The sequence below is a fragment of the Miscanthus floridulus genome, chromosome 6 (assembly GCF_019320115.1).
Source record: "Miscanthus floridulus cultivar M001 chromosome 6, ASM1932011v1, whole genome shotgun sequence".
Lineage (NCBI taxonomy): Eukaryota > Viridiplantae > Streptophyta > Magnoliopsida > Poales > Poaceae > Miscanthus > Miscanthus floridulus.
Window position 1 is genome coordinate 76,388,042 of NC_089585.1, and position 9,412 is coordinate 76,397,453.

Consider the following 9,412-nt stretch of genomic DNA (forward strand, 5'->3'; position numbering starts at 1 on the left):
CACACATGACTAAAGAACACCAGAAAACCTAGTGTCCATGACCAAATAAATTCTTTTAATGCATTTCTTAATTTATTTTAGATAACAAGGTGACTTAATGAACATATACCAAAAGTATACAATAAATTCTACAAAAATTACAGTGGCTCACATATCCTATCAATAGTCTACTGTACAAATTTCACTCCATTTGAATATGTATAGCAACCTCTATGAAAAAGACAAGTTGCTAAAGCAAGAAATCATGTGAGAGCAAGATAAACCAATAACTCACTCATACTTCACCCAATACTCATGAAATTTTTACCACACATCAACTATCACATGAGTAGCATGCCACAAAAATTTCAATTCATTTGGAGCCCTAGATCTATAGTTATGGAAAATAACAAATTCAACTAGCATTACAACCTTACTGCACAAATCTATTTTTATCGCAAACTATTTAAACTAAAACATGCCATATTATAGATCCACTGCATAGACAATTTCACAAGGATTCCAAAAAGTCCTCATTTACTATTTTATGAATTTTCTACGATTTACTATGAATTTCCAAAGTTCCTGCAAAACAATTACAAACCAGTCCTTATGGCACTATTCACATGAGTCACAGTTTCTGCAGAAAGGCCCCTACTCTTCTTCGAATTGCTGTACGAGGTCCCTGATGCGAATTTGAACAGAGGACACCGGGGAATCGGCCGATGGCGGCCGGAGAAGGGCCGCCGGCGGTGGGGGAAAGGTAGGGAAGCACCAGGAGGTTGGTGCACACTCGTAGGTGGCCGCAGCTTGCTCCGCGGAGGCCCGACGCGGCCTGGCCACGCACGCCGGTGGCCGGGGCGACGGTGGGAGGCGGCACCAGCGCTGTGGGGCATGGCATGGCTGACGGGGGAGTGTAGGAGGGGCGGCATGAGGCGAGGGAGGTGGTGCTGCGGTCTATTCGGGCGGAGGGAGGCTGGAGATGAAGGAACAACGGCGGCCATAGAGCTGGCATGATCGGCCATGGCGATGGCGCCTGCACACTGCGTGGCGAGAGCGAAAGAAGGCAGGCAGGAGGCGAATGGAGAGTGGCGAGTGATCAGAGGAGGCTCGAGCATCCGCATTTGGGGTGCAGGGGGCCGGGCTGCGCGTGGCGATGGAGAGGGCGCGCGGCGTCCATGCAAGAAGGCCACACGACATATCGTTGAACACGTGGTGCGCGTAGAAGTGGGCAGAGCGGGCGTCAGTTCTGGCTGGCTACAGGCCAAATTAGTTACTAGGCCTAAAACAAAGTTTGAAACCCGCGAACTAGTCTTCATTTTTCATTTAGAGACCAAGGTCATTTGAGCTCTTCAACAGCGGGTAATTAAGCCACAAACTGCTAGTGTCAGCGTATTGACAGCAACAAGCAAACATTCAAATTGATGGTGAAAATGAGGTCAAACTGGTGCCATCTTTTTACATGCTCTTCTCCATGAACTTAGCTCCAACTTCCATTTTCGGGTCAAGTCAAGTTGCTTAACGAAATTTGGAGAACGCAAGACGTCAATGCCGATGTCGATGAATTTCTAGACTTAGAATATTTCTAAGTCCTAAAATCAGCAGGAAATTCGATCTTGTGACCTTGATTTGACTTACTTCCAAGATGATCTAGCTCTTTGTCCAAAAACAAAGTTTGTTCTACATGATATGGACTACAACTTTCATTTAATGTCTAACCTAAAAACTGGTATAGATCCTACTGTTCTACTTTGACCAAAGTAGGATCATGATGAAGCTTAAATTATCCTTTTTGATTCATTGGAGCATTTTCTCGGCATTTGCCTAACATGAACCTTTTATGACTTTTGTTGTAGAGTTCATCTAGAGTCATTTGGGCATGGTTGCAAGATTTGGTTGACGATCGAGAATTCCCTTCACTTTATAAAATAATTCAAGCAAGGACATAACTCGTCATTTCATGTGACTTCTTGATTCCAAACTTCACGAAACTTTTCCATGGACCAATATAGATGGGTATTGATGTGAGACTCATGAAGATATTCCAATAACACCACCCAAGCATATATCTTGAAAAGGGCCTATATGTAAAGCAAGGGTGCAATATCCAAGTTTAGGTTGGGGCTCATTTCCATAGGTTTGACCTTGACATTTTCATCATCACTTAATATGTCATGTTTGAGCTCAAACCCATTGCTTAACTGGTGGCAAACACCTGGGGTGTTACATCACCTGTGTATCTCACATAAACATAATTAGTCCACCTAAGTTGTCACTCAATTACCAAAACCACATAAGGACTTTTCAATCTCCCCCTTTTTGGTAATTGATGACAACTCTACAAAGATATGGAAATTAAGCTCTTTTGGATTCATGTTGCTTGCCCAAGCAATTTTACTATGTGAAAATGATTTTGGACAAGTACCACAAACCTGAGATGGTAGTATTAGCTCCCCCTACATATGTGCTAGAGTGTTTATTTTAAAGCTCGCACATATGCATAGATTGAAATTGTGGGAGAGTAATTACTACCAAATGATGCTAAGGTGTATAGAGTAAACCTTTGAAGTGTGATACCAATCGGAGTTGCACCTTTAAGTTCATCCTTAGCACCATGGTTAGCTAGATATCACTTGGAAATAAAATCACTAGATACCTTGTGAGATCAACATTAAAAGCAAGGTACTAGCATTACTTGAAGAACATACCAAGTGTCTAGCTATCATCCTATGCATGCTAGTTTTCATTTCATCAAACAAATTCTATAACGCAAGCATGCATATTGAATTTAAAAACTTATGCAATGTAATCAAGCACATGAATGTGCACATATCAAATGCAATCAATCAAAGTTTATGAGCTTCCTCTCCCTACTTGTGTGCTTCTCTTTGATCCATCTCTTTTCTTCAATGTTGCTCCCTCTTTGTCCATGTCCATGTCCAACCTCTACTTCTTTGAGCTTTTATATCTTATCTCTCCCTCTTGTATAATCTCAATTTCAAAGCATCTCAAAGTTTTCATCTCTTTGTACAATATCTCCCCCTTTGTCATCAATTTCCATAAAAGGTGAGCTTCTCATTGATGCAAAGGTATACGTTTGGGGTAGATGGTGGAGGCTTGAATCTTGCATTTTTATGGACATCACTTGATTGTTGGAATGACATCACTTGTAGATACCACTTGTATCTTGTGTAAGGCTTCTTGAGATACCACACATAGGATCTTTGATCTTGATACCAATTTGTGTGACATCTCCCCATATGTGATAGCATGGGTCATCCATTTGATACACTTGAGCTCTTGTAGGTGAGGGATGCATTCTTCATTTGATGATCACTTAAAGTTGAGGATCACTTGTGGAACCATTTTCTTGCATGATTGATATTATGTGTAGATGTGATATCACTTGAAAGAATCTTCTAGTATGGAACCACTTGTTGGATTTTTCAATAAAAACCATTTCTTGAACATTTGCTATCTTCATGAGTACCACTTATAGGATATCACTTGTGAGTTGATCTAGACATCATTTGTAGATTCTTGATAAAATACTTGAGTCTAGATACCATTTGAAACAAACAAACTAGATATCCATTTACATTGTTGTCTTGTGCTTGTACTCTTATCACTATCATGAGCTTCTATGATTGACTTTAACTAAATTGATTTGCCTAAGCTTCCAAGTCCGGTTTGAACCAATGATAAGCTTCTTCACACCTCTTGCAAGGGTTATCTTGCCAATGTTGTACTTGTCACTTGTTAGCAATCCAAATTGAGTCAAGTACTTGTGTTCACTAGCTCATGAACAAATTCATGTACTAACCACTAGATTAAGTAATCATTCAAACAATAGTGGTAGGCTATGAATTTAAGCATTTCATTTGTTATGCATGATCCTATGAAGCATGTACTATATGCACTAACCGCATACTAGTAAGGGATAAAATGATCATGCACATTACAATGATACCTTTGCTATATTGGAGTAGAGGATAGTCATATAGATCCCAATTCATTACTCCAATAGCAATATGAAGTCCAATTATAAGCTTGGTGAAGACCAATAGATACCATGTTGAATTTCATTCTTCACCCATATGAAATGAATACCACTTATGATCAAGTGCACTTTCTTGTTGTGGTTGGCTTACTTTATCTTTTGATCTTTGCTTGCATGAGAGCATCAATTTGAGAATACCACTTGAAATATCATGACTAGCTCTCTTTTGGGTGTTGCTTGCTTTTCTTGATCAACCCTTTTAATTACTTCAACTAAGCATCTCAAATGTTCCTCGGATCACCACTTCTATGTTAGCCTTCTAAGTACCACACTTGGTTCACGTACACATAGGTGGCAAGCCCCTACACTAGGGAGAAGTTACCTCTCTCCAAGAATCATTCTTGATACTCACTTGAAATGACTTGATTGATTGATCCAAGTGATAGACTTAACTTGGTGAGTAACGTTGATTCCTTCTTTAAGTCCTTTTCTTTTTTCTTGTTTAAGTCATTTTCTTTCTACCAAATGATTTCCAATAGTCACTAGAACTTAAACTTAAACTTCATCTTGAGTTTGATCTTGATCTTTCAATTTGAGTACCGAATGTGTGCAAAGTACACTCCACAATCAAATAGCCTTATACTCTTTTCTTGTCATGCTTCTAGATCATCTCAAAACCAAACTTAGGTACCTCAAACACTTGTAAACATGTTTCCAACTTGAGGACCTTTCAATCAAAGTGACTCTAGATCAATCCAACATTTGTCACTTTTCTCACATATTTTGTACCCTTCAAAGAAATAAGCATATCTCCCAAAATACAAATCCAAATACCACTAATTTGGTGAAGGTGTGCAATACTAAGTTACCTAGTAGCTGTAAAAATTTTAGCTTCATTTGACTTCTAGATTGCTACCAGATTTCAATTCTTCCACCACTGCTACATGCTAAAAACAGTTGCACTATAGCTGACAAGATCCACTCCAAAACTGAAGCATTTCTTATCCCATTCTCATGAAAATTATACAGCATCTTATACCATAAGTCTAGATCATATACACCAATTTCTATGCCAATCCAATAAGTGTTGATTACTCAAATATGGCTAAGATCACAGCTAGCTCAGATTCTCAATTATAGGACAAATTTCAATAATTGAGCTACACTTCATCATATATGAATCAAACTTGAAACTAACTTGTTTGAATACTTCCATAAGACATATATCCATTCAAATCACTTACTAAATGTCATCTCATGAATTCATCCAACACAAATGAATCCGAACTTGATTACTAAGCAATTATCCATTCAATCAACTTATAGCAAGCAACTTTGCATATTTATCCAATTCAATCAACTCATATGCACCCAAATGAAATGATCAACAAGAGATATACCTTGGTTAGCTCATGACCATCCAACTAGCAAGATTCAACTCAATTATTTGTAAGTCATCAAATATATCCAATGAATCACCAACAACTTGAAATTGACACTTGTATGTTGTAGCATATTTTGACTTCACTCAATTTATCATGGCATTGGGATAATAATCATCACTTAGCAATACTTGGCTGAACTACATGATCAACAAGATAAATATCATTTGAACCAAGCCTCCAATGCCGATGGTACCTACAAACAATCATCTACTTTTTGATGGTACCCAAACAAATTTGGGTCCTCTCAAGTTAGGAGCAACATACTTAGGCAACGCTGTAACACCTCGGGTGTTAGCCTTGCATAACTTGACTCGCATAGCATGAGCATGATCATAAAGCATTCTTAAACAAGCATTTGACATTTGAAACATTCAATTGAAACATATGCAACATTCTTATTATTTCATGTTTCCATGTGTATATGCATATGATCATGGATGAACACATATACTTGGTAGATGTGAGTCACAAAAACATGTAACCACACTTGGGTTAGCAATTAGAACATTGTTTATGAAAGTCACTTTCCTTAATCAAGCCTTTAAGGCATGTTTCATGTGTTTGCCCTAACTAGCTCTATGAGTGACTACTACATAAAATGATTGAGTGACCTTGCAAATTGCTTAAACATGCTTAGGATATCATTATGAACAACTTTGGTATTTAGGGCTAGGGCTAATTTGGTCATTTAGTCATGGTTTGAGTATGTATCATAATTTCAAAGTGACATGTTTGACTAAAGTTGAACTAGGTGCTAGAGACCTTGCATGGAGGAGCTCACTAAAGCAATGTTGTAGTGTTTGACATAAGGAACAACTTTGATTTTTGGGTCTTTGACTGATTCAGCTCCTAACATGTGTGAATTTGGATTTCAAAAATCAGTCAAATCAATAATTTCAACACTTAGCAAATTTTGCTAAGTCATGAACCTTGACAGCCTGACAGGCCAACCTTGAGCACGGTTTTTCTCTATTTCTGTTGCGAATTAGAACAAGTGCCTTGAACAAGAAGTGTAGCTGGTACATAGGTCTACAAATTCAGTTTAGGATGTTTGCACAACGGAGCCACGGATTTTCTGTAAAATTGTTTGCAAAACTCATCGTCAGGCTCGACATGTCGCGACTGAATGAATTGAATCAAGCCATCAGTGGCCAACCGGTTCAGGCCGTGGTCGCCGCGTGGCACGGAGCGTGGCCGCGCGTCGCCGGCGCTCTGCCCAGCGCGGCCAAGGTAGGCCGAAGCGCGCCTTCATCACGCCAGCACCCGCCCGCAATGCCTAGCGCCATTAGTTTGTTTTCCCCGCTCCTCCTTCGTCATCTCGCAGCGCCAGCAGCAGCAGCCGAGCTCATGCAGCTCCGCCGTTGCCATAACCGTGCACAAGCTCGCGCCTAGCCACTCCACCACCGTAGCACTCCATCGCCACCCCAGCAACCTACTACCTCCTCCCATGCCCACTGACAGTGCTTGGTAAGCCACCGCAATGCATGCGAGCTCGCCGGAGTTCCGCCGTGAGCCCCGTCTCTGTGGCCACGTCGCCACTGTCCACCCCAGGCCGCGTTAGGGCGCTAGATAGCTCCGCCGCAGCTCGGTGATGCTCGGTGTAGCGTTCGTTCGAGCCACCGTAGCCCCCATCGGTGTACCGCCGTTGTCCAGCTCCGTCGTGCCGCCATAAGCGCCGCCGCCGTGCGTAGCCCCGACGAGAGGTCCCACCGAGTGGCTTAGTAGATTCGCTAGGTCAAGTAGATCACATAGTGAAGATGTCACCGCCGGCGAACTCGCCGCCGTCGAGTTCTAGCCGTGTCAGTCGAGCAGCGCCGCCATGCTCTGCTGTGTCTCGCTGACCAGTGGGTCCCGCTTGTCAGCGACACAAGAAGAGAAAGCTAGTTCAATTTTTTACAGATTTAAATCCTGATTTCATGTGTTTTGTTATTTTTGTGTCTTCAGTTTGGTAGCTCCTAAATTTGTGAAATAAATTTTGTAGTGTTCCTTAGGAAGTGTAGTATTTAGGAAAAATATGTTTTTAACATTTACAGTAGAAAGTTTTGGAGATTTAAATAGGGATTTGAAATGTGCTTTTGAATGCATTCAAATTTGTTTATTTTATATCTAGAGTTCCTATGCTCCAAAAATTATGAAATTTTTGTAGTAAGCTAGTCTTAGCATATATGAGCTCTGGTAAAAATTTTGAGGACCAGTACGTGGGTAGATTTATAGTTATAGATTTTTCTTTTATGGATAGTCAATCCTTGCATGAATTTTCATAAATTAATTATGAGTCCAAAATTCATGAAATTTGTTGGAGGTAATCCAAGTACCATATGGATGTTAATAAAAATAGGAAATATGTTGCTTGACACTTTTCAATAGGATTTTCCATTTATGCTATTTCAAGCCTTGCTTCCTTGTCATTTTTGTATAGGATGTTCTACTTGGTAAAATGACATGAAATTTTTATAGTAGTCCTTTTATAGCATTAGTAAGGCACTGTAAATTTTTGATAATTTATTAAGTATATCTGATATATGTTTATTATTTAACCTAGATATCTAAATAAAATAATAAAGGCAATTAAATAAATAGTTTGGGCTTCACCATTATATTATCTTAAATGTATTTGGTATGCTTAAACTGTTGGTAGATTCTATGTTGTCAAATTTTGAATGATTACATGAAGTAGAAGTATTATTACTTTATACTGCATATTAAATAGTTTCCGGACTGATTCTAGAGTATGATGAGTTGCATGTTGAAACTGATGTGTACTGTAAAAATGGTTAATAACAAAGTTATAGAGAATTTGATAAGCTTTCCAGAAAGTCTAGGATCACTGTTTTTGGATTAGTAGAACTCCAGTTATGAGTGAAACAAGTAGCTACTGTTTGTGGCATGGTCGATGCATTGTAGAAGTAGTTAAGTAATAATCGAGAAGAGATATGCACCTACTCAATAAACATGATGCACTTGTTAACATATATGCATTCATAATACTTATGCCATACTCATGCATCTAGGATCGGAGGAAGAAATCACGTTGCTGGAATTCGAAGAAACAGAGGAAGGGAACCAGCAGGAGGATCCACAAGCTGCAGCTCCCGAAGGCGTGGAGCAGAACCCTAAAGAGCTTCCGAAGTGTCCTGACCACCGTCCTACTTCCTTTCTGCGAGGCAAGCCCCGGAGCATTATAAGTCTCCCAGTAATTTACAAATGTTTACTTATGTATTTATGGTTGATGCATTAGGTTATAAGAGTTGAATGAAACCACTTGATGCATGTGCATTCCTTGTCCAGATATTACACCTTTAACCGGTATAGGTCCAGGATTGAATAAATGCTTAGCCATGCTTAGATCGGTAGAAGTCAGGTGATATCCTGTCACCTACGAGATATAGATGGATACTAGAGCATGGTTGGCTATATCTACCATCATGGAACAAAACCATGAGGTAAAAGTAAATCAAGACCGGACAGGAGGTCGATAGAGAAGCAATAAGACATGGAGGTCTTGGGTGTGGATCTATCCCTGTCTATGTCGATCAAGGACCATACCGTTGTTGGAACTTCTGACAAGATTGAACGCATGCCTCTCACTTAGCTGGCCGGATAACTCGTTCCGACCATGAAGCCGAGTAATTCAACTCAGGCCGGGAATCGTTCTGTTGTGCGCTCCTTCCGGGGAACGATCAGACTGAGCCCAAGGGTAGGCTTGGCCTGAGCATCCTGGCATCTGGTGTTCCAGATTATGCAGCGCAGTATGGACCCACGAAATATGTACCAGAGTTGTACCAAAGGTGACCTAAGGCTATCGTGGCTGGTAGACCTAGGTTTGTGTTAGGAATAAATTCCCAGCTGGTTGAAATCGATTCGAATCGCCGTCTCTCCTGGATAGTGAGAAACTTGGCTAGCTCCAACATCGTAGTAACTGTGTTATGAAACATGATGGTTCAGATGAATATGGAATTACAACACCTACTATGGTTACTATTGTATG